At 57.5% G+C, this 23138-nt stretch overlaps 3 pseudogenes; 2 read left to right on the forward strand and 1 right to left on the reverse strand.

The window, feature by feature from the left end:
• Positions 1-8609, forward strand: part of LOC135325545 (class I histocompatibility antigen, F10 alpha chain-like) — an 82259-nt pseudogene extending 73650 nt beyond the window's left edge.
• Positions 6046-7940, forward strand: LOC135325530 (class I histocompatibility antigen, F10 alpha chain-like; annotated as a pseudogene).
• A 9573-nt stretch (positions 8610-18182) lies between the features above and the next one.
• Positions 18183-22438, reverse strand: LOC135325546 (class I histocompatibility antigen, F10 alpha chain-like; annotated as a pseudogene).
• Between the last annotated feature and the right edge of the window lie 700 nt (positions 22439-23138).

Raw genomic sequence — 23138 nt, forward strand, 5'->3', positions numbered from 1 at the left:
CCCATGCAGCCTTTGGGAGCAGGGTGGGAGCCACCTGCGTGGCAGAGCGCTGCCGCTGTGGAGGGCATCAGAGGTGCTGGAAATTGTGGGAAGGATGGAGAGTGGGGGCGGGGGCTGGGGGGGAGGAAAGGGCTGCAATCACTTTCCTGCCTCCTGGGCTTGGATTGCAGACGGTGAAGGACACTGCCAGAGATGTTCTCATCGCAGCGTTCAAGAGAGAAACGGAAACACTCCATCTGCCCAGCTTAGCACCTCGTGCACCCAAGGCAGCTAGGCAGCTCCTTGGAGGCCTGGAGGCCTCTGCAGCTAAAACGGCAGGATCTGCCCGTGGAACCAAGCTGCCTGCTCTGGAGACATCCTGCAGATCTTCTGCAAGAGGCAGGGCCAAAGCCAGGGAGCAGCTGCCGCCTCTTAGTGCTGCTGTGATGTGTCTGGAGTGCAGGAAGAGCCTGGCAGAGGAAGGTCTACAGGCAGTGCGTCTTCCTTTGCCTGCCCTTCAACAAGGCAAGCGGGAAGCTGGGGCTCTGCCCCGGGCACTTCAAGCTCCTGTCCGCTGCTTGCCTGAGGCCAGGGCTGGGTCTTCCGCGCTGGGAAAAACAAGGCTGCTGCGAGCTGATGGTGCCAGGACAAGTCTTCCTGTGCAAAGCCGGCAGCTGCCAGGAGGCACCTCCTTTGTCACGGGAGCACAGAGCATTCCTCAAAGGCAGATGCGAGGCATGCCAGCATGCAAGGAGCAGCATGAGCCATGGCCAGGCTGCCTGACAGAGCTAAGGCTGCCACCGTCGCTGCTGAGGGTGGCTTTTTCGAGAACTGTCAAAGGACTGTGCCAGGAGCTAGGCAGCAAGGTGCTGGCAGCTCCCAGAGATGCCTGTGCGCAGGAGACCAAGGCACAATGGTTGGAGACGATGGCGCACAGGCAGGACTTGGTGCGGAGCAAGGCCTCAGCGTCCCAAGGTGTTGAGGTGCAGCCTGCAGAAGGGCAAGTTTCCCCCGCTGAGAATCCCCAAGGAGAATCAGCCTCTTCTGGCGTGGGGGAGGTCCCGCAGTGGGAGACAATGGCCAAAGGTGTTTCACAGCAGGTTGGGCTCAGCAGCCCCCGCTTCGCAGGGGTGCCACCCAGCTCTGCCAAAGCCGTTGCTGGCAGCTGCCCCAGTGAAATGGTCACAGCAGAGTCCTCCTGGCCTTCCTGGCCTGAGCCTGCTGGCCTTATTCAGAGCATCCTTGCAGATGCGTGCATGGAATTGAGGGCTGAGAGCCAGAGACTTGCTGCACACAGCCCTGTAGCACCTGCCGCAGCTCTGGAATCCACAGGCCTTGAGCTCGTGTCTGCAGCCTGGAGCTGTGCTGATGACATGAGTCTTGGACGTGACCGGCAGCTGGTGCAGCCTGATGTGGACAAAGGCACAAAGGAGCTCAGTGCAGCCGTGCCACGGAAGATATCGGCACACGCCCTTGGTCCAGCAGCAGTGGCAAAGAGAGCCCAAGAGGAGAGCAGCGAGCATGGCAAAAGCACAGCTGCCACAGCTCTGCAAGGGCCTGATGCCCACACTCGTGATGGCAAAAGGAAGGTCACGGGGGCCGGTGCACCAGCTTCCCCGGGCAGTGGCCATGGACTGGTCACACTAGGATGGCAGCTTGCAGTGCAGAGGCCCAAACAGCAGCCTCTGGGCATCATCTGTCGCCTTCGAGGCACGCCGCTGCACATACACCCCGACAACCCCGCGCAGTATCTCGCCGTGCTCTCAATCAAAACAGAGACGCTGGAGGAGCTCGACAGGAGCTGCGTGGCGCGCACCGGGCAGAGCTTGGCCCAGCTGCGAGAAGCCTGTCTGGAGAGGAAGGAGCCGAGGCCGAAGGAGAGGGAGGTCGAGGAAGAGGAGGGCAAGGGGAAACGTTTCTCCCTGACAGCATCGGGATGCCTCAATGTTCGCCCCAAGGAGGTGAGTGCAAAGGGTGGGCCGGGGCAGATGGTGACCCTCCGTGTGCTGGGGCCAGCCGCTGCGCCCTGCTGCAACAGCGTGATGGTGGCAGTGCTGGCAGGGCTGCGGGGGGCATTGCTGGTGGGAAAAGCAGCTGCCTTCACAAATCTCCCTCTCTGGCTTCAGCTCTGTGCCAGAAACTCCTTCTATAATCTGTGGCAACCGGAGGTGACGCGAGTGGAGCTCCTCAAGGACGCCAGGTCCAAGTGGGAGGTGCAGGAGCGGCTGTACGCCCATGCGCCCAGGAGGGAACTGGGAGCTGGGAAGAGAGGCCGGGGAGCGCCGGAGGATGCTGGCATGGAGTGGAGTGATGAGGAAGAGGACGTTGATGAAGAGCCTTTGCAATGGGAGGAGCTGGAGAAAAACACGGCCTTGGTCATGAGCTGGGTCAGACCGAGCCTCAGGAGCCTCTTGGCAGACCCAGAGCCGTGCCCTGAGGAGGTGCCCTGCTCCCCCGTTGTGAAGGGCAGAGATGCTGCCAGGGAGGCAGCTGGTGACCTGCAGAGCACGCCTCTGGCCCCAGCAGTGCCCCGAGGAGCCGAGGCAGCGGCATCTCCTTTGGCAGGAGGCTCCCAGGATGCGGGGGACAGTGTGCCTCTGTCCTCATCGGCCAGCACAGGGACAAAGGCGGAGGCATCCCCCACAGCCAGAGACCCTGAGGATGCAGGGGAAAATGCTCCTCTGCCTCCATTGCTTCCCGCAGAGGCTGCGCCAGAGGCCTCCCACTTGTGCGGAGGCCCTTGTGGGGAGAGCAACAGCCTGCCTCTCCAACAACCGTTCCCCGAAGAAAGCGCAGCAGAAGGCTCTGCCCTGGCCGCAGGCCTTCCTCACCAGGTGAGCAAGGAGCATGGCGTCGGCACCCACCACCCAAGGGAGGTGCGGTGTGAGCAGTGTCTGGGGTGTGCAGGGTGGGTGAGAAGAGCTGCCCCATCGCATGGGTCCTCCCCGGCCGTGGTGAGAAGCTGTCCCCCCAACCCTTTGCCCTCTGCACTCTCTGCCCTGGGGAAGATGCCTGGTGCTCTGCGTTTCCAAGTGCCAGAGGCCCAGGGCTGACGTGCCCTGCCCGGCCTGCACAGCACCCAGCCCTGGGGCATGGATGCTGAGCGAGGAGGGCAGGGGCAGCCCCAGCAGCAGCCGCCTCCCACAGCCAGCGAGCCAGCCCCCTTGTGCCCCGCACCCGGCCACCTCCATCCCCCGCTGCCCGTCGTGGCCCCCGGCCCAGCCCTGCTGCTACGGCCCCAAGACAAGCCTTGTGCCACTGCCCAGCCAGCTGCATGTGCCTCCCCTTGGGGCTCGCGGCCACTCACAGCATCCCCCCACCCCAGACCCTTTCCCCCCTCACATATCCCAGGGCACCAGGATGCTGAGCATGGCCAGCTGATACCACACAGGGGTGTGTTGCTGCTCTCCCCATGCAGGTTGCCTGGGAGCCCAAAGAGGAGCACAAGTCGTCGTCTTCCCTCCGGCCCACGCCAGAGGTGGACTCAGGTAGGTACCCAAGTCGAGAGCCGCTCTGGGGACGGCACAGCGAGCGGCACTGAGGTTGGCAGCAGGAAGCACCCAGGGGCTGGCCATGCCGAGGCCAGGAGCCCTCAGGAAAGCCCTTGGTGCCAGGGACAGGCGGGTGCTTGCCCTGCGCCTGCCCAGCCCCTCGCCCACGGCTCTCCTTCCTCCACAGGCATCGCCGCCCTCCCGCATGCTGCGCCTTCCAGGCGATGGCCGTCGCGGCTCAGGGCAGCGCTTCGGGCTCTGCGCAGAGCTTTTAGCTGCCGCTGTGTCTCAGGGCAGTGAGAGGAACAGCGCGAGGATGCAGCTGCCAGACAGGTCGCCCGAGATGGGGCATGGCGCACAGCAAAGAGGCAGAGCGACGGAGGCTCTCTCCTGGCTGCTACAGCAATGCTGCCGCATCGTGTCCCAGAGCCCATGTTCTGCTCCAAATAAACCCTCGGCAGCTGTTCCCGCCGTGTTACTTGGTGTCAGGGAACTGTCAGGAGAAAGACTAGTGCAGGCGCTGCCAAGGAAGGCAGTCAGGGCTGCAGAGAAAGCCCTACAAGCAGTCGCAGAGTGAGAGAGCAGCTGGGGTGGGAAGGGTCTTCCGGAGGTGTCTGCTGCAACCTCCTGCTGCAAGTGGAGGCAAGCGGAGGAGGTTTCGCAGGGCCTGTCAGGGTCGAGCTCTGACCGTCTCTGGCGATGGATTCCCGCACAGCCCTGGCACCCTGCTCCAGTGTTGCACCACCATTTGGCTTCCAAGGCCATTTGCAGTCTCTGAGGGGAATTTTCCCTGCCGCAAGCTGTGCCGTTGCCCTTGTCCTGTCCCCAGGCCCCTCAGGACGTCTCTGGCTCCATGCTCTCTGCAAGCTCCCGTTAGGCTCTTGCAGGCAGCAGCGAGATCCCCCTATGCCTTCTCTTCCGCCGGCTGCACAAAGCCAGCACCCTTGGCCTCTGCTCCTGTGTGCTGTGCTGCAGCTGCCAGGCAGCTTGGGGGCCTGCGCTGGGCTTGCTGCAGTGTGGCCCCGTCTGCGTGGGGCAGGGGGCTGGGGATATGGTGCAATGGGGCAGGGGGCTGGGGATATGGGTGCAATGGGGCAGGGGGGCTGGGGACATGGGTGCAATAGGGCAGGGGGCTGGGGATATGGGTGCAATGGGGCAGGTGCCTGGGGACGTGGGTGCAATGGGGCAGGGGCCTGGGGACATGGGTGCAATGGGGTGGGGGGCCTGGGTCCATGGGTGGTGGTGGGTGTTGATGTGACCTCATGCCTGAGTCCAGGGGTGCAATGGGGGTGGACACCTGGGTCCATGGGTGGTGGTGGGTGCTGATGGGGTGGCCACCTGGGCCCATGGGTGACAACACGGGTGCAATGGGGCTGGACACCTGGGTCCATGGGTGGTGGTGGGTGCTGATGGGGTGGCCACCTGGGCCCATGGGTGACAACACGGGTGCAATGGGGCCGGACACCTGGGTCCATGGGTGGTCGCAGGTGCTGATGGGTGGCCACCTGGGCCCATGGGTGACAACACGGGTGCAATGGGGCTGGACACCTGGGTCCATGGGTGGCGGACGGTGCTGATGGGGTTGGACAGCTGGCTCCATGGATGGGTGTGGGTGCTGATGGGACTGGATGCCTGGCTCCAGGGGTGCAACGGGGCTGGACGCCTGGGTCCCCGGGCAGCTCCTCACCTATGGGTGCCACCTTGGGCAGGTTTCCACATCTTCCAGTAGACCTATGGGTGCAGGGGGTGGGCCGGGGCCACCTACCAGCACTCGGCCTTCGATGGGCGCCACTCCCTGAGCTCCCACTGCTGGCCCCGTGTCCCCATTGCCATGTCCCCGTGGTCTCCTGTCCCTATCCCTGCCCCCGTCCCTGCATCCTCGTGTCCCCATCTCCACCGCCGGGTCCCCATCCCTTGGCCGAGCCAAACTCCATCCCCGGAGCTGACCCCTGTCCCCACCGTGTCCCCCCGTCCCTGTGACAGAGCCAACTCCATCAGCGTCCCCACAGCATCCCCGTCCCCACGGTGTCCCCATCCCCACAGCATCCCCATTCGCCTGCCGTCCTCGTCCTCACCATGTCCCCATCCCTGTGGTGTCCCCGTCCCCCTGCCCCTGCGACAGAGCCAACTCCATCTCCAGCCCCACGGCGTCCCCATCCCCACATCGTCCTCGTCCTCCCACATCGCCTCTGCGCTCCCGCCCACCACGCGCTCCGCGGAGATCTGCCCGGCGCCCGGTGGCGTCACCACTGCAGCGCCGCGCCATTGGCGGGCGGCTGCCGGCGGGGCCAATGGCTGCGCGACAAGGTGGGGCGGGATCCGCAGCTCGGCCCTGCGCAGCGCCCTCCGTGCGCGCCCTCGCTTTCACTTCTCCCAACCTGCCGCGCCGGGATCTGCCCAGCGCCTGGTGACGCCTGGGTCGACGCGAGCCGCTATTGGCGGGTGGGACAGAGCGCAGCCAATGGCGGTGCATCGCAGCGGAGCCAATGGCGGTGCGGGGGCGTGGCCCCCGTGGGCTTCGGTGCTGTGTGAGGGCGATGGCGCTGGCAGCGAGGAGGCCGGAGTGGGGCAGGCGATGGGGCCGGGGCTGCTGCTGGCGTTGGCGCTGCTGCTGGGGGGCGGTGGGGCGGCGGCGAGTGGTGAGTGCGGGCGGGGACCCTGGTCCCCCCTCTGCCCCCCCCGCCGCTGGGCTCCCTGTCAGCAGCCCCACGGACCGGCCTGCAACCGCCCCCGGGAGGTGCTGCCCCCCCTGACCTGCCCCCCGGGACGTGCTGCCCCCCTGGACCCACCCAGGATGTGCTGCCCCCCCGGAGCCCCCCAACCTGCCCCCCCAGGATGTGCTGCCCCCCCAACCTGAACCCTGGGACATGCTGCCCCCCCGACCTGCCCGTCCTGTCCCCCCGGGACATCTTGATCCCCCGGATGCCCCCCAATGTGCCCCCCCGGCCCCTCACTGCACCCCGTGTCCCCACAGGCCCCCACTCCCTGCTCTACTTCAACACTGCCGTGACGGAGCCCAGCCCGGGGCTGCCCGCCTTCGTCTCCGTGGGCTACGTGGACGGAGAGCTCATCGATCGCTACGACAGCGAGACGCAGAGAGTGGTGCTGGGTGCGGCCTGGATGGAGCAGGAGGGTCAGGACCACTGGGACGAGGAGACCCGGATCAATCAGGACTGTCAGGAGACTTTCCGTGTGTACCTGGACATGCTGCAGAAGCGCTACAACCAGAGCGGGGGTGAGCACGGGCCGGGGCTCCAGGGGCCGGGCCGGGGCTCCCGGCGGCAGCCGCTCGCCATCAGCGCTGGGGGCTGCGGGGCTGGGGTGCCCCCGGCCCTGCGCTGGGTGCCGGGTCCGAGCCTCTGTGCTGTCCCTGAGCCCCCGTCTCCCTGCTTGTGTCTCAGGGTATCACACAGTGCAGCGCACGTACGGCTGTGACCTCCTGGAGGATGGCGGGACCCGGGGGTTTATGCAGCTTGGCTACGACGGGAAGGACTTCATCGCCTTTGACAAGGACACGCTGACATTCGTCACGGCGGATGCTGCTGCGCTAATCACGAAGAGGAAGTGGGAGGCTGAGAATGAGCCTGAGCGCTGGAAGCACTACCTGGAGAACAGCTGCATCGAGGGGCTGCGGACATACGTGGAGTATGGGAGGGCCGCGCTGGAGAGGAGAGGTGAGGGCGAGGCGGGACCCCCCGGACACGGGGACGGGCCCCGGGCTCGGCGCTGGGCCCAGGCGCCCGAGGGCGCTGCTGGCGGCACGGTGCGGCGTGTGCATCCAGGCCTGGGCGCGAGCTGCCTGACCTCCCTCCCTCGCGCCGTCTCCCCAGAGCGCCCCGCGGTGAGAGTGTCGGCCAAGGAGAGCCACGGCTTCGTGACCCTGTTGTGCCAGGCTCACGGCTTCTACCCGCGGCCCATCAGCATCAGCTGGCTGAAAAAGGGCCGTGTCCAAGCCCAGGAGACTAAGCGGGGCAGCGTCACACCCAACAGCGATGGCACCTCCCTGCCTGGGCCAGCACTGAGGCCCTCCCCACAGAGAAGCACGAGTACCAGTGCCGCGTGGGGCACGCCAGCCTGCCGGAGCCCGGCCTCTTCTCCTGGGGTGAGAGCGGGTGGCCAGAGCTCGTGGTGTGCCCGCTGGAGGCAGCTCCCGGCCCCCGCTCCCGGCCCCACTCTCTTCCAGAGCCACCGAGCTCCCTGCTGCCCGTTGTCCTCGGGGCGGTCATCGCTGTGGTTGTCGTCATCACGGCGATCGCCGGCTTTGTGGTCTAGAAGAGCAGATGGGGTAAAGCGCCAGGGCTGGGGAGGCGGGGGGAGGGAGGCCGGGAGGAGAAGGGGCTTGAGCCGGAGCCCTGGGGCCGGAGCAGAGCCAGGCCGTGAGGTGCCACGTGGCCTGATGCCTTTCTTCCCGCAGGGAGGAAGGAGCAGGGGTATGTGATCGCCAAAGGTGAGTGCCGGGGCCGCTCCGTCCCAGGCCGTGCCTGGCAGCGGGGCAGCATTTGCTCTCTGGTTTCTGGCGGCCGCGGGGCTGGCGCGTCCCGTCCCCCGCCTGCCCCCATCTCCCCTCTTCCGTGCCCCACAGCTTTTCCCTGGCTGCAGGGCAGGGAAAGGGTTGGCGTCCCGCCGCTGGAGGCTGAGGCGCCCGGGCGCTGCCCTCTGCTCCTGGCGCCTGTGAGGCGGCTCCAGGGCCGGGTCCCGGCCCAGCGGGCTCTGCCCTGGCCCGGCTTTGCCCGCGGCTGGTGCGGGACCTGCAGTGCCACTGGCACGGGGCCGGGGCTCACTGCCGCTCCTCTCTCACAGGCCACGACGGGGCATCCAGCAGCTCCAGAATGGGTCAGAGCTGGTGCTGGGAGCGGGGCGGGGGACCCTGGCCTGGCGCGATACCAGGCTGGCACCCGCCATGGGGCTGCCGGCTGGCCGGGTGCTGCGGCTGGGTCCTCGGGGGCTTCTGCCTGCTCCCCTGGCTCTGGGAGGGGGGATTTAGCCCCGCAGCGCAGCTCCCATGGGGGAAGGCGACGTGGGGCCGGGGCCTGCAGGACAGGGCGCGCACGGGGGTGCGGGGGTACCCCCGCCCCCCACACCTCTGCCTTTATTAATTTTTTTTCTCTTGTCTTTGCAGGAAGCAATGCCGCCATTTAAGCGCTCCATCCTGGTAAACGAGGAGCCGCGGCCGGACCCGGCAGCGTGGGCAGCGGGGGCCCAGCCCGCCCGAGTGCCTGCCGTCTCCTCGCTGCAGCTTCCGGGACGCCGCCAAGCCCCCTTGGCTCCCACAGCCCGGGAGCAGCAGCACCCGACGCCCCGCTCGAGGCTAAACCCGCCCCGTTTGGGCGCTTGGGCGCTGCGGGGTGCAGGTGGGCACCCGGGGGCAGGTCGGGGGGCTCAGGCTTTTGTCTCACTGTGCCTTGGATCTGCTCCCTGGCTCTGACGTGCTGCAAAAAGCTGTGAAGGTGGCGTGAAGCCCCCAGAGAAGAGGAGTGCTCGGAGCCTGCTCCTGCCGTGGTCCCAGCTCTGAGCTGGGGTAAGACCAGTTTTATCAGTGTGCGAGGCAGGGTTTCCATCTGCCGGTTGCCTGGGAAATAGAGAATTTGCTGGATTTTTTCAGCACTTGTCCTGGTGGCTCTCTTCGAACAAGAACGCTGTTTTTGCAGTGGCTCTCTGAACAAGAACGCTGTTTTTGCAGTGGCTCTCTGAACAAGAACCCTGTTTTTGCAGTGGCTCTCTTCGAACAAGAATGCTGTTTCTGTGGTGGGCCTCTGAACAAGAATGCTGTTTTTTTAGTGCGTCTCGTAGCACAGGAACGTTGTTTTTAGGTGTGTCTGTTAGGACAACAATGCTGTTTTCTGACTGTACTGTTATGGAAATTAGGCTTGTCGGCCACCATAACAGGGCCCGACCCTAGCTTCCCGCAAGTAAAATTCAGAGCCAAATCAAAGCAAATTAATTAATTAAATTTTAGTTACACGCGTGCAGTAATTACAGCTCGAGCTGGGTGCCTCCAAAGATAGACCCCAACAAAAAAAAATCCTGGGCAATTACAGTTTTTTCAACTTAAATTTCCCACCCTTCACGCAGTAGTTAGGCCAATAGTAATTTTTTTGGTCTGGGGTCTCCTGCTCCTCATTGGATCTCATCATTGTTCCTAGGCAGGCTCTTTTTCTTCCTTATCTTTACTGTTGTGGTTTCTGCTGAGGTTGTACCTTCGTTTCTTGCTGGGTCTTACTGTTGTCTCTCAAGGTCCTGAGGAGGAGGAGGAGGTGATTCTAAATCATAACAATGAACACTGCCCTAGCAGTGAACTAAGGCTTTGCCCCTCAAGGTCCTAATGCCCTGCACTGGTCTTATTTCAAAGCCTAGACACCCTCCCTGTCCAAGTGTGAGACGCAGGAATGCAGACTGCTTGTAACTCCCTTATCTTCCCAGCTGGAACCGGCTCTGAGGCCCTTTTCTTACTGGACTAAGTAAAAGTTCATTATTTTCTCTAAGTGCGGCCTAAGGCTTCATCAAATTTAGCTCCTCATGCTAAGCAAGTTTTAGAGAAGTTGTGCTAAGCGGCTACCTCTAGAGAGTTTCAGTTTGCTATTCTTTAACACTGCCAGCACCAGCTGCACACCCAGGGGCTGACCTGCTGGATCCAAGCACTGCTGCTCAAGCCCATGCCCCTCACTGGCAGCATGCAGGAAAAACCCCACCTGCCCTGCCAGGCCTAGAGCCATGTCATCACACTTGGTACTTTCCAGGCAGGATCCTTGGTGCCCATACGGAGCAGCTGTTAAAGAATAGCGAACTGAAACTGTCTAGAGGTAGCTGCTTAGCACAACTTCTATAAATCTTGCTTGGCATGAGGAGCTAAATTTGCTGAAGCCTTAGGCCGCACTTAGAGAAAATAATGAACTTTTACTTAGTCCAGTAAGAAAAGGGCCTCAGAGCTGGGTCCAGCTGGGAAGATAAGGGAGTCACAAGCAGTCTGCATTCCTTGCAATTACTGTTTTTATAGATCAAGCAGCCCCTGATACACCAAAGTATTTTAAAGAGCATATGCCAGGCTGGCAAGGGGAGGGGGCGCGGAAGAACCAGGGGAGATAGATGGAATCAAAGTGAACGTGGTGTACAATTAAGAGTTAATGATGTTTGTCATTGTTGCGGGGAACAAGGGCACTGGAAGCAGGAATGCCCAGTGAGGCCCCATGTATTTAGGAATAGAGGGGCCAGCATGAGGCAATCAAATACTGAGAAGGAGACCAGGCAATTCCCAGGCAGTCCACAATGACAGGAGATAGGAGACTCAGAAAATACTGTGGAAATTGGAGTAAATTTATGGGATGTAGATTTGGATTTTGAGGGTCACGTAATGGCAAATATAGAAGGTTTAGAAGTTCCCTTTCTAGTAGATACCAGAGCCACCCTTTCCCTTTTAAATTTTGAGCCTAAAGGATGCAAGTCATCAGATAAAATAGTGATGCAAGGAGTGATGGGAAAAGGCGAACGAATGTTATCTAAGACCTTATTACTCACTATTGAGGGTAAAACAGTGTGGGGACATTTTATAATTTCCACAGATGCGCCCATGTGCCTTTTAGGGAGAGATCTCCTGCAAGCCTTGGATACTCAGATCTGCTTACAGCCGGAAGGGATAAAGCTAATAATTACGGGTTCATGTGTTCTGGCTAAGACACCAGAACCAGAGTCAACTAATCTGCAAATTCCAACAGGTTTAGAATCAGTTTCTAAAAAATTATGGAGCTCTTCAGGAATGGATGCGGGACTACTGAAATCAGCTAGTCCAGTCTCGATAAAAACAAAGGGGGGATTGCCTCCTGCAGTTAAACAATATCCTATCCCAAAGAAAGCAGAGAAGAGTATCCAAAAACAAATTGATCATTATCTGAAACTGGGTATCCTTAGAGTCTGTGAATCCCCGTACAACACCCCAATTCTGCCAGTTAAAAAGAATAGGCAAGATTCTGATGTCGATTCGGAGTATCAGTTTGTACAAGACTTAAGGGCTATAAACCAACATGTAGTTGCTCCACATCCAGTAGTCCCCGACCCCTCAACCATTTTACTACAAATACCTCATTGTGCAACTTATTTTACTGTGATTGACCTAACAGCAGCCTTTTTTAGTATACCGATAGCTGAAGGTAGACAAGATCTCTTTGCTTTCACTTGGAAGGGACAACAATTAACTTGGACAAGGCTGCCACAGGGATTTACTGGGTCTCCGACTATTTTTTCGCGTATACTTAAAAATGACCGCTCAGATATCGAACTTCCAGGACATTCTGTATTAATACAATATGTAGATGATTTGTTATTAGCAAGTAAAGATTATGAGACATGTTTGAAAGATACTGTTTCTCTATGTAACGCTCTTGCAGAAAAAGGGCATCGGGCATCTCTGTCTAAACTTCAGCTGTGTCAAAGAGAGGTAAAATATTTGGGTTTTATCTTGAAAGAAGGACACAGGTTAGTTGATTCAGAATGAGTAAAGACAATTCTTAATATGCCTCGTCCTGTAACAAAAAAACAACTTAGGGGATTTTTATGAGCTGTGGGATTATGCCGACCGTGGATTCCTGGGTTAGCAGAACTTACTAAGCCTCTGGTACAGGCAACAAAAAAGGAGGAGATAGAGCCTTTGGCCTGGGACCCAGAGAGGGAGAAAGCTTTTACATCTGTGAAAAAAGCATTGGTTTCAGCCCCTGCTCTAGGGTTACCAGATTATAGCAAACTATTTGAATTATTTGTCCATGAACGACAGGGAGTAGCAAGTGGGGTACTCACCCAAAAACTAGGCCCTCACCGTAGACCAGTGGCCTATTACTCCACGCAACTAGATGAGGTAGCTAAAGGCACTCCAGGATGCATCAGAGCAATAGCAGCTACTGCAGCTCTTCTTGAAAAAAACATAACCTGCAGCTTTGGGTCATTCATTGACTGTGTATGTGCCACATGAAGTAGAACTGTTAATGAAACAATACGCGACTCAAGCACTATCCCCACAGAGAGCTCACCACTATGAACTGATAATACTGCATGCAGATAATGTGACTTTAAAGAGATGCGAGATTTTGAATCCAGCAACACTATTGCCTCTGCCGGAGGACGGAGAGCCACATCATTCCTGTGAGCAGGTGGTCGTCAGCTCGAGCAAGCCCCGGGAGGACCTTAAAGATGAACCTTTGGAGAACCCAGACTTAGTTCTGTTTACAGATGGGTCATCCTATTATTTGGACGGAAGGCACCACTCCGGCTATGCTGTCACTAACGTCTTTGAGGTGCTCGAGGCCAATCCTTTGTCTCCATCAGTAAGTGTTCAAGGAGCAGAATTAATAGCATTGACCCAAGCAGCAAAAATAGGTAAGAGCTTGCGGGTAAATATCTATACCAATTCTAAATATGCATTTGGAGTGTGTCACGCAACAGGGATGTTATAGAAAGAACGAGGATTCTTTTCGTCATCAGGAAAGAAATTAGCTAATGGAGAAGAAATACATAATTTGCTGGAAGCAGTTCAACTGCCCAAAGTAATTGCGGTATTACACTGCCCAGCCCATACTAAAGACACTACAGAAATTAGCAGAGGAAATGCTTTAGCCGACGCAGCTGTGAAGGCTGCAGCTTGACAACCTCTGAGAGAATGTATGGGGGCAGTTCCAAGGATGGACCAGAGTGAGTGGCCAAACTTAATAGACCCCAAAACTATGTATGAAAAAGAGTGCTCAGTGGAAGAGAAAAAACAATGGGAACAGTAGGAAGCAAAACAAAATAATGATGGAATATGGATAATTGGGGAAAAACCAATTCTACCCAAAAAATATTTAATTACTATAGCTAGGTGGTTTCACAATAAAGCTCATGGGGGAGCCGAGGCAATAGCTAAGCAGGTACAGAAAGTATGGGCTGCTCCAGGAATTTATGCAGCTGCTAAAAGAATAACAAATAGCTGCCCGACCTGCCAGAATTTTTCAAGTAGCAAATCAAGCTCAGAGTTAGGGGGACGACCATGGGCTTACGTCCCTTTCCAGAAGCTGCAAATAGATTATGCGCATATGCCATCTGTCGATGGATACAAACACTTGTTAGTGATAGTAGATCAGTTATCAGGCTGGGTAGAAGCTTTCCCAACAAGAAAGGCCGACACAGGGGGAGTGGTAAAAGCCTTACTGAAAGAAATCATACCCAGGTATGGGGTCCCAGAAGCCATTGATTCAGATAGGGGTGCCCATTTTACAGCAAGCATAATCAATCAGTTATGTAAATCGTTAGGAATAAAAAGAAACCTACATACTCCTTATCACCCACGATCTTCAGGACAAGTAGAAAGAATGAATAGAACATTAAAAGAGAAAATAGCAAGAATATGCACACATGCTAGCCTAAAATGGCCAGAGGCATTAAACTTAGCTCTATGGGATGTTCAAAATTCTCCACGGCAACCCATAGGACTAACACCAGCAGGAATTCTTTTTGGGAGACATTTGGTGATACCAGGGACTTATATCCCTGCTAAGACCAGCCTATTAGATGGAGGTGAACGAGTAACACAATATGTACTAGCCTTACAAGAACGGTTTAAGGCCTTGCAAAATCAGGCTCAGTGGTTTCAGCCGGTGCCATCAGACATTCAGGCACATGATATACAGCCTGGAGATAAACTGCTGATAAAGGTATTCTCGCGAAAAACAAAATTAGAACCAAAATGGGAAGGACCCTGTACTGTATTGTAAAGTTCTTACTGCGCTGTTAAAATTCTAGGAAAACGAGTGACAGTCCAAGAAGCAAGCACAGCAGAGGTTGCAGCAGAACAGTGAAAACAACCACGTAAAGCTCAATGGGATACACAACTTCCCCAGGGTAATCTGTTCGGACTCGCCTCACTAACACAAATCTCTTTCCCTTTACTGCACCGTGCAGGATGGCAGGCAGAAGTGCCGTGCTGATGTTGCTGTTTCAAACCCTGGCAATGCTACTTTCCCTAACCTGTGGTCAAAGAACCTTAGAGTGGCCATGGTCCCAGGCCCGTGTTAAGTATACCGGAAGTATGGGATTAAATTCTACTAAAAACTTAAACCTCTCAACCCTGGTCATGCACGGAACTGAAGTATACTCAGAAAATGAATGGAGCTGGGATAATACTAATCAACTTCCCCAACTCCTGGGAGGGACAGGAAAGGAAATAAAGATAGGGTGTCGAATGATCAACGGGTCCACCCATGAGAAGGCGACTCAAATCTCTCTCACTAAAATCAAATCAAATGAAAAAGAAAGGAAAATTGGTGCCACTGAAAACCTGGATTGTTGGTACAATTTTACCTTAGAACAGCTTGTTTTAACAGTTTGTCTGTGGGCTCACCACAATGTGGGACTATCATTTAAATTTAAAATAGACATTATTGAGCCCAGCACAGCAATACCTACCCCGACTACAATTATTTCCACCAATATAAATAACTCTGTTACCATGAAGAGTAAGAAAACCTTATCCCCACAAATTTTTGAAATTGGACCGTATGTGATTAGAAATACAGGCCAACAACGAGTATTATTTAATACATCATGGTCTCTCAAACGAGTAGAGCTATTAATGCAAATTAATATCTCTACAATCAAACCGACCTGTTCACCATTCTTAGGTACGTCCTATGTGGGATGGACAGCGTGGTTACATAGGCGAACTCTCACCTCTCCAAAACGAACAAGGAGAGATGTGACCGGTATCATAGGAACAGGATTGGGAGTCCTAAACAGTATAGATGCTGAAGTACTCGTAAATAAACTGAGCACAACAAGTGACTTATACAGATTAAAACATCCATTGAGGTCTTCTTTATTAGCATTAGGAACTAACCAATGGCTTTCATCCGAGATATTACCTCAGTGGGAAAAAATGAATGAAAAAGATCACCAATTGATAATAGATGCACTTGGGGAAACTCTGAACTTTTCTGCGGGAACCTAGGGTCGAGCCCTGTTATGGTGGCTGACAGGCCTAACTTCCGTAACATCCTGATTAAACTGATCATTTCTAAAGGCATCTTTTCATCAGATGATCTGGACATATGCACTTTCCATAGTTTCCCAATTTTCCTCCTCCCCTTGCTCTTTGTCATTCAGATAGCTCTCAACTCTCCAGTTGCTGCTCAGAGCTTCTGGGCGTCTGAAGCTTGCCTCGTCTTTCAGCAGGCTCATTGTCTCTTAAACAAACTCCTTCACTGTGTGTCTATCCAGCCTTTCCTATCTATTTGTCAAGAACATTTCCTTGTAGACTCTAGACATCAGTACAGGCAACGTGGAGTTGACATAAAGTTGAGGACTGTATTTTATTTCTTATGAAACTGGATGATGTTTATTTTCGTTTGATCACAATTAAGACAAATCCTTCTGTGTCTGCTTGCAGCTAGTTCTCTAAGGAAAGCAGATGGGAACTGGTGCACAGGAGCTGTAGCATTCAGCTACAGCCTTGAGTGGAAAAAGGTTAGATTTTAACAAGAGTGATCTAAGTCCCCAGTGGCTGATGAGAGAAATGGCAGGGCTGGGGAGCTGGGAGAGAAGGTTGTCCATACATGTCTCCTATCAAAAATACTGCTTGTCCTACATGTCCAGACTTCATCTGGAGACCCAGTGGGTCAGTGTGAATTGGGGAATATGAGTATCGCTTATTCTGAAAACTGAAGAATAAAGAAAGCTTCAGAAGCAGACATCTGTCTTTTTCAGGTGTTCATTGAAATCTGCCTAATTTCAATACTCTCCTGAAAGTTTCCCAATTAGCCACACAAGAATTGACAAAATGAGGAAAATTATGGAAAGATGCATGGTTCCTTAGGTGTTTTTGCATTTTAATGACCCCTCAGCTGTATTTGGTGCTCAGCCTGCAAACCGCAGATGCTGAGAGGAGACTGAACAAACCTCTCAAGAAGTTAAATACAGAAGAAAATTCCAAGTTTCTTGGAGAGTTAACAGGTCTCACTGAGGGTCATTAACAACAAAGCCTCCCCGGGGGCTGATTAAAGCAGAAAGTTGGAGGCCCTGATTGCAGGTAGGCAAAGGCAATGTGCAGGTGGCTCTGAGGCCAAGTCAACCTGGATGTGTGTTATCAAGCAGAGCAGCCAGGCACTGACAGCCAGCCCCTGGGTAGAGTGATCCTTTCCATCATGCATTGCTCAGGGCTCTTCCTGGGGGCAGTGTGCGGGTGGGGGTGCACAATGCTGAGTGCAGGACCATGATACGGCACCTCCTGGGCTCCCAGGGGACAAGGAGGCAGCAAGGCCACAGTGCTTTAAGGAATGACATCTTGTGGGCCTCAGTGGCAGAGGCACCCAGGTATCACCAAGACAACAAAGACCTAGTTCTGTTAGAAGCTTTCAACCCTGGCAGTGCCTTTGGCCATCTTCACCTCAGGCTGTCCTATGCTTTCCCATGCCTGTGTCTGTTTCCTTGCAGAATGTAGACACCCAACCTGCTTCCCCACCTTGTTCTCACCCTGGGATCTCCCAACATCTCCTGATGTCTTCCTGTCCTCACTTGCTTTTCCTTAAAACACAAAGCCAGGGGCTGAACTCAGACTCCCTCTGGGTGTCCTGTTGCACCACAGCACTGCCCTACGAGTGACATTTTCTTTTCTTAATGTCACATCTAAACTCTACAAGCTGCTGTTTGTGGCTCTTTCTCCTTCTCATGCTGTTCCCCACTACCAAGAAAAGCTCCATCATCTCTGAAACCACCCTTCAAGCAGTCACAGGCTCCTACTCTACTGCCCTTTGCCTCCACGTCAGCAGGCTAAAGAAGCCCAGGTCCCTGAACCTCTACTCATGGACAGGGTCATTCCTGCCTAGGCACAGGACTTGACACTTCTCTTGTAAATCTTCACAGGGTATCTGTTGTCCGAATCACCCAAGTTTCTCAAGATCCTTCTGGACAAAAGCTCCTCTGTGTCAAAACAAAAAAACACCCCCCACACACCAAAATAAAAAAAAAGAAATCCCCAGCACCAAAGAGTTAAGGGTAATCAGGAGTGGGCTGACTGTAGGGGAAGGGATTAGGATGGTAAGAGAGACACACTTAGAAGGGGGAAAAGAAAAAAACAAGGAAATTAAAAGCGAAGCAAAGGATTGGTCATGGCTGTCTTGGGGATTCCTGCCAAGAAGCCCTGCATCTGAACAATTCTGCCTGGAGGAGCACAAGAAAGCTGGCCTACTTCCACCGTCACAGGGAACCTGCATGTTTCCCTGACATCAACAAGAGAAGATCGAGAGTGGGATGAATCACGGACTCCTTCAGGGTGGAAGGGACCTCAGGAGGTCTCTAGCCCAGTCTCCTTGCTCACAGCAGGGTCAGCTCTGGGGTCACACCAGGTTGCTCTGGCCTTCATCCAGTCTGGTCTTGGAAACCTCCAAGGGAGGAGACCGTACCGCCTCTCTGGGCAACCATTTCCAATGTTTGACCATCCTTGCAGTGGAAACCTTTTCCTTATGTCCTGCACGAATGTCTCTTCTCTCAACTTATGCCCATTGTCTCTTGTCCTCCCCCCATGCACCCTGGTGAAGAGCCGGGCACCATCTTCTTGATGACCTCCTCGTAGCCATTGGAAGGCTGCCCTGGGATCCCTCCAAAGCCATCTCTTCTGCAAGTAATCAGTAATGAGACCTGCGGAGAAAGCAAGAAGAGATCCCATGGATCCCCAGAAATTGCCCCTTGGCTGGAAGGGCTGTCTCAAATCCTGATGCCCTGTGTGCCATGAGGGCTATCAGGAAAAGACCCTCCGTCCCCCAGGTGCTGCTGGTTGTGGAAGAACGCCCTTGCCAGAGTGGGGGCAAAATCCACCTGTATTTGGAGATGTTTACCGGTGGGCCTCCTTGCCTGTATTCCCCCTCCTTTGATTCATTTCTACTTTCTTCCTCCCATTCTCCCACAGAAATTTATTTGACTCTGGGGTGTGTGTCATGAGCCCATGTCATGAATAAGCCAAGGAGGTCGTATCCAGCCCCATGGCTCAGGGACTGGGATTCTTGGCACCTCAGGAGGGACACGGCCACTTGTGTTAAAGAATAGCAAACTGAAACTGTCTAGAGGTAGCCGCTTAGCACAACTTCTCTAAAACTTGCTTAGCATGAGGAGCTACATTTGCTGAAGCCTTAGGCCGCACTTAGAGAAAATAATGAACTTTTACTTAGCCCAGTAAGAAAAGGGCCTCAGAGCTGGTTCCAGCTGGGAAGATAAGGGAGTTACAAGCAGTCTGCATTCCTGCGTCTCACACTCCCAAAGGGAGGGTGTCAAGGCTTTGAAATAAGACCAGTGCAGGGCATTAGGACCTTGAGGGGCAAAGCCTTAGCTCACTGCTGGGGCAGTGTTCATTGTTATGATTCAGAATCACCTCCTCCTCCTCCTCAGGACCTTGAGAGACAACAGTAAGACCCAGCAAGAAACGAAGGTACAACCGTCGGCAGAAACCACAACAGTAAAGATGAGGAAGAAAAAGAGCCTGCCTAGGAACAACAATGAGATCCAATGAGGAGCAGGAGACCCCAGACCTAAAAATTACTATTGGTCTAACTACTGCATGAAGGGTGAGAAATTTAAGTTGAAAAAACTATAATTGCCCAGGGATTTCTTTGCTCGGGGTCTGTCTTCGGAGGCACCCAGCTCGAGCTGTAATTACTGCACACGTGTAACTAAAATTTAATTATTTAATTTGCTTTGATTTGGCTCTGAATTTTACTTGCGGGAACCTAGGGTCGGGCCCTGTTATGGGGGCCGACAAGCCTAATTTCCATAACAGTACAGTCAGAAAACAGCATTGTTGTCCTAACAGACACACCTAAAAACACAACGTTCCTGTGCTACGAGACGCACCAAAAAAACAGCGTTCTTGTTCAGAGGCCCACCACAGAAACAGCATTCTTGTTTGAAGAGGCCCACCACAGAAACAGCATTCTTGTTCGAAGAGAGCCACCAGGACAAGTGCTGAAAAAATCCAGCAAATTCTCTATTTCCCAGGCAACTGGCAGATGGAAACCCTGCCTCGCACACTGATAAAACTGGTTTTACCCCAGCTCAGAGCTGGGACCACGGCAGGAGCAGGCTCCGAGCGCTCCTCTTCTCTGGGGGCTTCACGCCACCTTCACAGCTTTTTGCAGCACGTCGGAGCCAGGGAGCAGATCCAAGGCACAGTGAGACAAAAGCCTGAGCCCCCCAACCTGCCCCCGGGTGCCCACCTGCACCCTGCAGCGCCCGAGCACCCAAACGGGGCGGGTTTAGCCTCGAGCGGGGCGTTGGGTGCTGCTGCTCCCGGGCTGTGGGAGCCGAGGGGACTTGGCGGCGTCCCGGAAGCTGCAGCGAGGAGACGGCAGGCGCTCGGGCGGGCTGGGCCCCCGCTGCCCACGCTGCCGGGTCCGGCCGCGGCTCCTTGCTTACCAGGATGGAGCGCTTAAATGGCGGCATTGCTTCCTGCAAAGACAAGAGAGGAAAAAATCAATAAAGGCAGAGGTGTGGGGGGCAGGGGGTACCCCCGCACCCCCGTGCGCGCCCTGTCCTGCAGGTCCCAGCCCCACATCGCCGTCCCCCATGGGAGCTGCGCTGCGGGGCTAAATCCCCCCTCCCAGAGCCAGGGGAGCAGGCAGAAGCCCCCAGGAACCCAGCCGCAGCACCCGGCCAGCCGGCAGCCCCATGGCGGGTGCCAGCCTGGTATCACGCCAGGCCAGGGCCCCCCGCCCCGCTCCCAGCACCAGCTCTGACCCATTCTGGAGCTGCTGGATGCCCCGTCGTGGCCTGTGAGAGAGGAGCGGCAGTGAGCCCTGGCCCCGTGCCAGTGGCACTGCAGGCCCCGCACCAGCCGCGGGCAAAGCCGGGCCAGGGCAGAGCCCGCTGGGCCAGGACCCGGCCCTGGAGCCGCCTCACAGGCACCAGGAGCAGAGGGCAGCGCCCGGGCGCCTCAGCCTCCAGCGGCGGGACGCCAACCCTTTCCCTGCCCTGCAGCCGGGGAAAAGCTGTGGGGCACGGAAGAGGGGAGATGGGGGCAGGCGGGGGACGGGACGCGCCAGCCCCGCAGCCGCCAGAAACCAGAGAGCAAATGCTGCCCCGCTGCCAGGCGCGGCCTGGGACGGAGCGGCCCCGGCACTCACCTTTGGCGATCACATACCCCTGCTCCTTCCTCCCTGAGGGAAGAAAGAGGCATCAGGCCACGCGGCCCCTCACGGCCCGGCTCTGCTCCGGCCCCAGGGCTCCGGCTCGGGCCCCTTCTCCTCCCAGCCTCCCTCCCCCCGCCTCCTCAGCCCCCGTGCTTTACCCCATCTGCTCTTCCAGACCACAAAGCCGGCGATCACTGCGATGACAACCACCACAGCGACGACCGCCCCGAGGACAACGGGCAGCAGGGAGCTCAGTGGCTCTGGAAGAGAGCGGGGCCGGGAGCAGGGGCTGGGAGCTGCCCCCAGCGGGCACTCCACGAGCTCTGGCCGCCTGCGCTCACCCCAGGAGAAGAGGCCAGGCTCCGGCAGGCTGGCGTGCTCCACACGGCACTGGTACTCGTGCTTCTCTGTGGGGAGGGCCTCAAAGCTGGCCCAGGCGGGGAGGTGCCATCACTGTTGGGCGTGACACTGCCCTGCTTGGTCTCCTGGGCTTGGACGCGGCCCTTTTTCAGCCAGCTGATGCTGATGGGCCGCGGGTAGAAGCCGTGAGCCTGGCACAACAGGGTCACGAAGCCGTGGCTCTCCTTGGCCGACACTCTCACCGCAGGGCTCTCTGGGGAGACGGCGCGAGGGAGGGAGGTCAGGCAGCTCGCGCCCAGGCCCGGATGCAGACGCCGCACTGTGCCGCCAGCAGCGCCGTCGGGCGCCTGGGCCCAGCGCCGAGCCCGGGGCCCGTCCCCGTGTCCGGGGGGTCCCACCTCGCCCTCACCTCTCCTCTCCAGCGCGGCCCTCCCGCACTCCACGTATCTCCGCAGCGCCTCGATGCAGCTGTTCTCCAGGTAGTGCTTCCAGCGCTCAGGCTCATTCTCAGCCTCCCACTTCCTCTTCGTGATTAGCGCAGCAGCATCCGCCGTGACGAATGTCAGCGTGTCCTTGTCGAAGGCGATGAAGTCCTTCCCGTCGTAGCCAAGCTGCATAAACCCCCGGGTCCCGCCATCCTCCAGGAGGTCACAGCCGTACGTGCGCTGCACTGTGTGATACCCTGAGACACAAGCAGGGAGACGGGGGCTCAGGGGCAGCAGAGGGGCTCGGACCCGGCACCCAGTGCAGGGCCGGGGGCACCCCAGCCCCGCAGCCCCCAGCGCTGATGGCGAGCAGCTGCCGCCGGGAGCCCCGGCCCGTGCTCACCCCCGCTCTGGTTGTAGCACTTCTGCAGCGTGTCCAGGTACACACGGAAAGTCTCCTGACAGTCCTGATTGATCCGGGTCTCCTCGTCCCAGTGGTCCTGACCCTCCTGCTCCATCCAGGCCGCGCCCGGCACCACTCTCTGCGTCTCGCTGTCGTAGCGATCGATGAGCTCTCCGTCCACGTAGCCCACGGAGACGAAGGCGGGCAGCCCCGGGCTGGGCTCCGTCACGGCGGTGTTGAAGTAGCGCAGGGAGTGGGGGCCTGCAGGGACATGGGGTGTGGTGAGGGGCTGGGGGGGGCACATTGGGGGGCATCCGGGGGATCAAGATGTCCCGGGGGGACAAGACGGGCGGGTCGGGGGGGCAGCATGTCCCAGGGTTCAGGTCGGGGGGGCAGCACGTCCCGGGGGGGGCAGGTTGGGGGGCTCCGGGGGGGCAGCACATCCTGGGTGGGTCCAGGGGGGTAGCACGTCCCGGGGGGCAGGTCGGGGGGGCAGCACCTCCCGGGGACGGTTGCAGGCCGGTCCGTGGGGCCGCTGACGGGGAGCCCGGCGGCGGGGGAGGGCAGAGGGGGGCTGGGGTCCCCGCCCGCACTCACCACTCGCCGCCGCCCCACCGCCCCCCCCAGCAGCAGCAGCAGCAGCCCCGGCCCCATCGCCCGCCCCGCTACCGCCTCCTCGCTGCCATCGCCGTCGCCCTCACGCAGCGCCGAAGCTCACGGGGGCCACGCCCCCACACCGCCATTGGCTCCGCTGCGGCGCACCGCCATTGGCTGCGCTCTGTCCCACCCGCCAATAGCGGCTCGTGTCGACCCAGGCGTCACCAGGCGCTGGGCAGATCCCGGTGCGGCAGGTTGGGAGAAGCGACAGCGAGGGTGCGCGCGGAGGGCGCTGCACAGGGCCGAGCCGCGGCTCCCGCCCCGCCTTGTCGCGCAGCCATTGGCCCCGCCGGCGGCCGCCCGCCAATGGCGCGGCGCGGCAGTGGTGACGCCACCGGGCGCCGGGCTGATCTCCGCGGAGCGCGTGGTGGGCGGGAGCGCGGAGGCCATGTGGGAGGACGAGGACGATGTGGGGATGGAGATGATGTGGGGACGGGGACACTGGGGGGACGGGGATGATGTGGGGATGGGGATGATGTGGGGATGGGACACTGGGGGGATGGGGATGATGTGGGGATGGGGATGATGTGGAAGTGGGGACGATGTGGGGATGGGACGCCATGGGCATGGAGACGATGTGGGGATGGGATGCCGTGGGGATGGGGACGATGTGGGGATGGAGATGGAGTTGGCTCTGTCACAGGGGCAGGGGGACACTGGGGATGGGGATGATGTGGGGTTGGGGACGATGTGTGGA

This window comes from Dromaius novaehollandiae, unplaced genomic scaffold, assembly GCF_036370855.1.
Source record: "Dromaius novaehollandiae isolate bDroNov1 unplaced genomic scaffold, bDroNov1.hap1 HAP1_SCAFFOLD_31, whole genome shotgun sequence".
In the NCBI taxonomy this organism is placed as follows: domain Eukaryota; kingdom Metazoa; phylum Chordata; class Aves; order Casuariiformes; family Dromaiidae; genus Dromaius; species Dromaius novaehollandiae.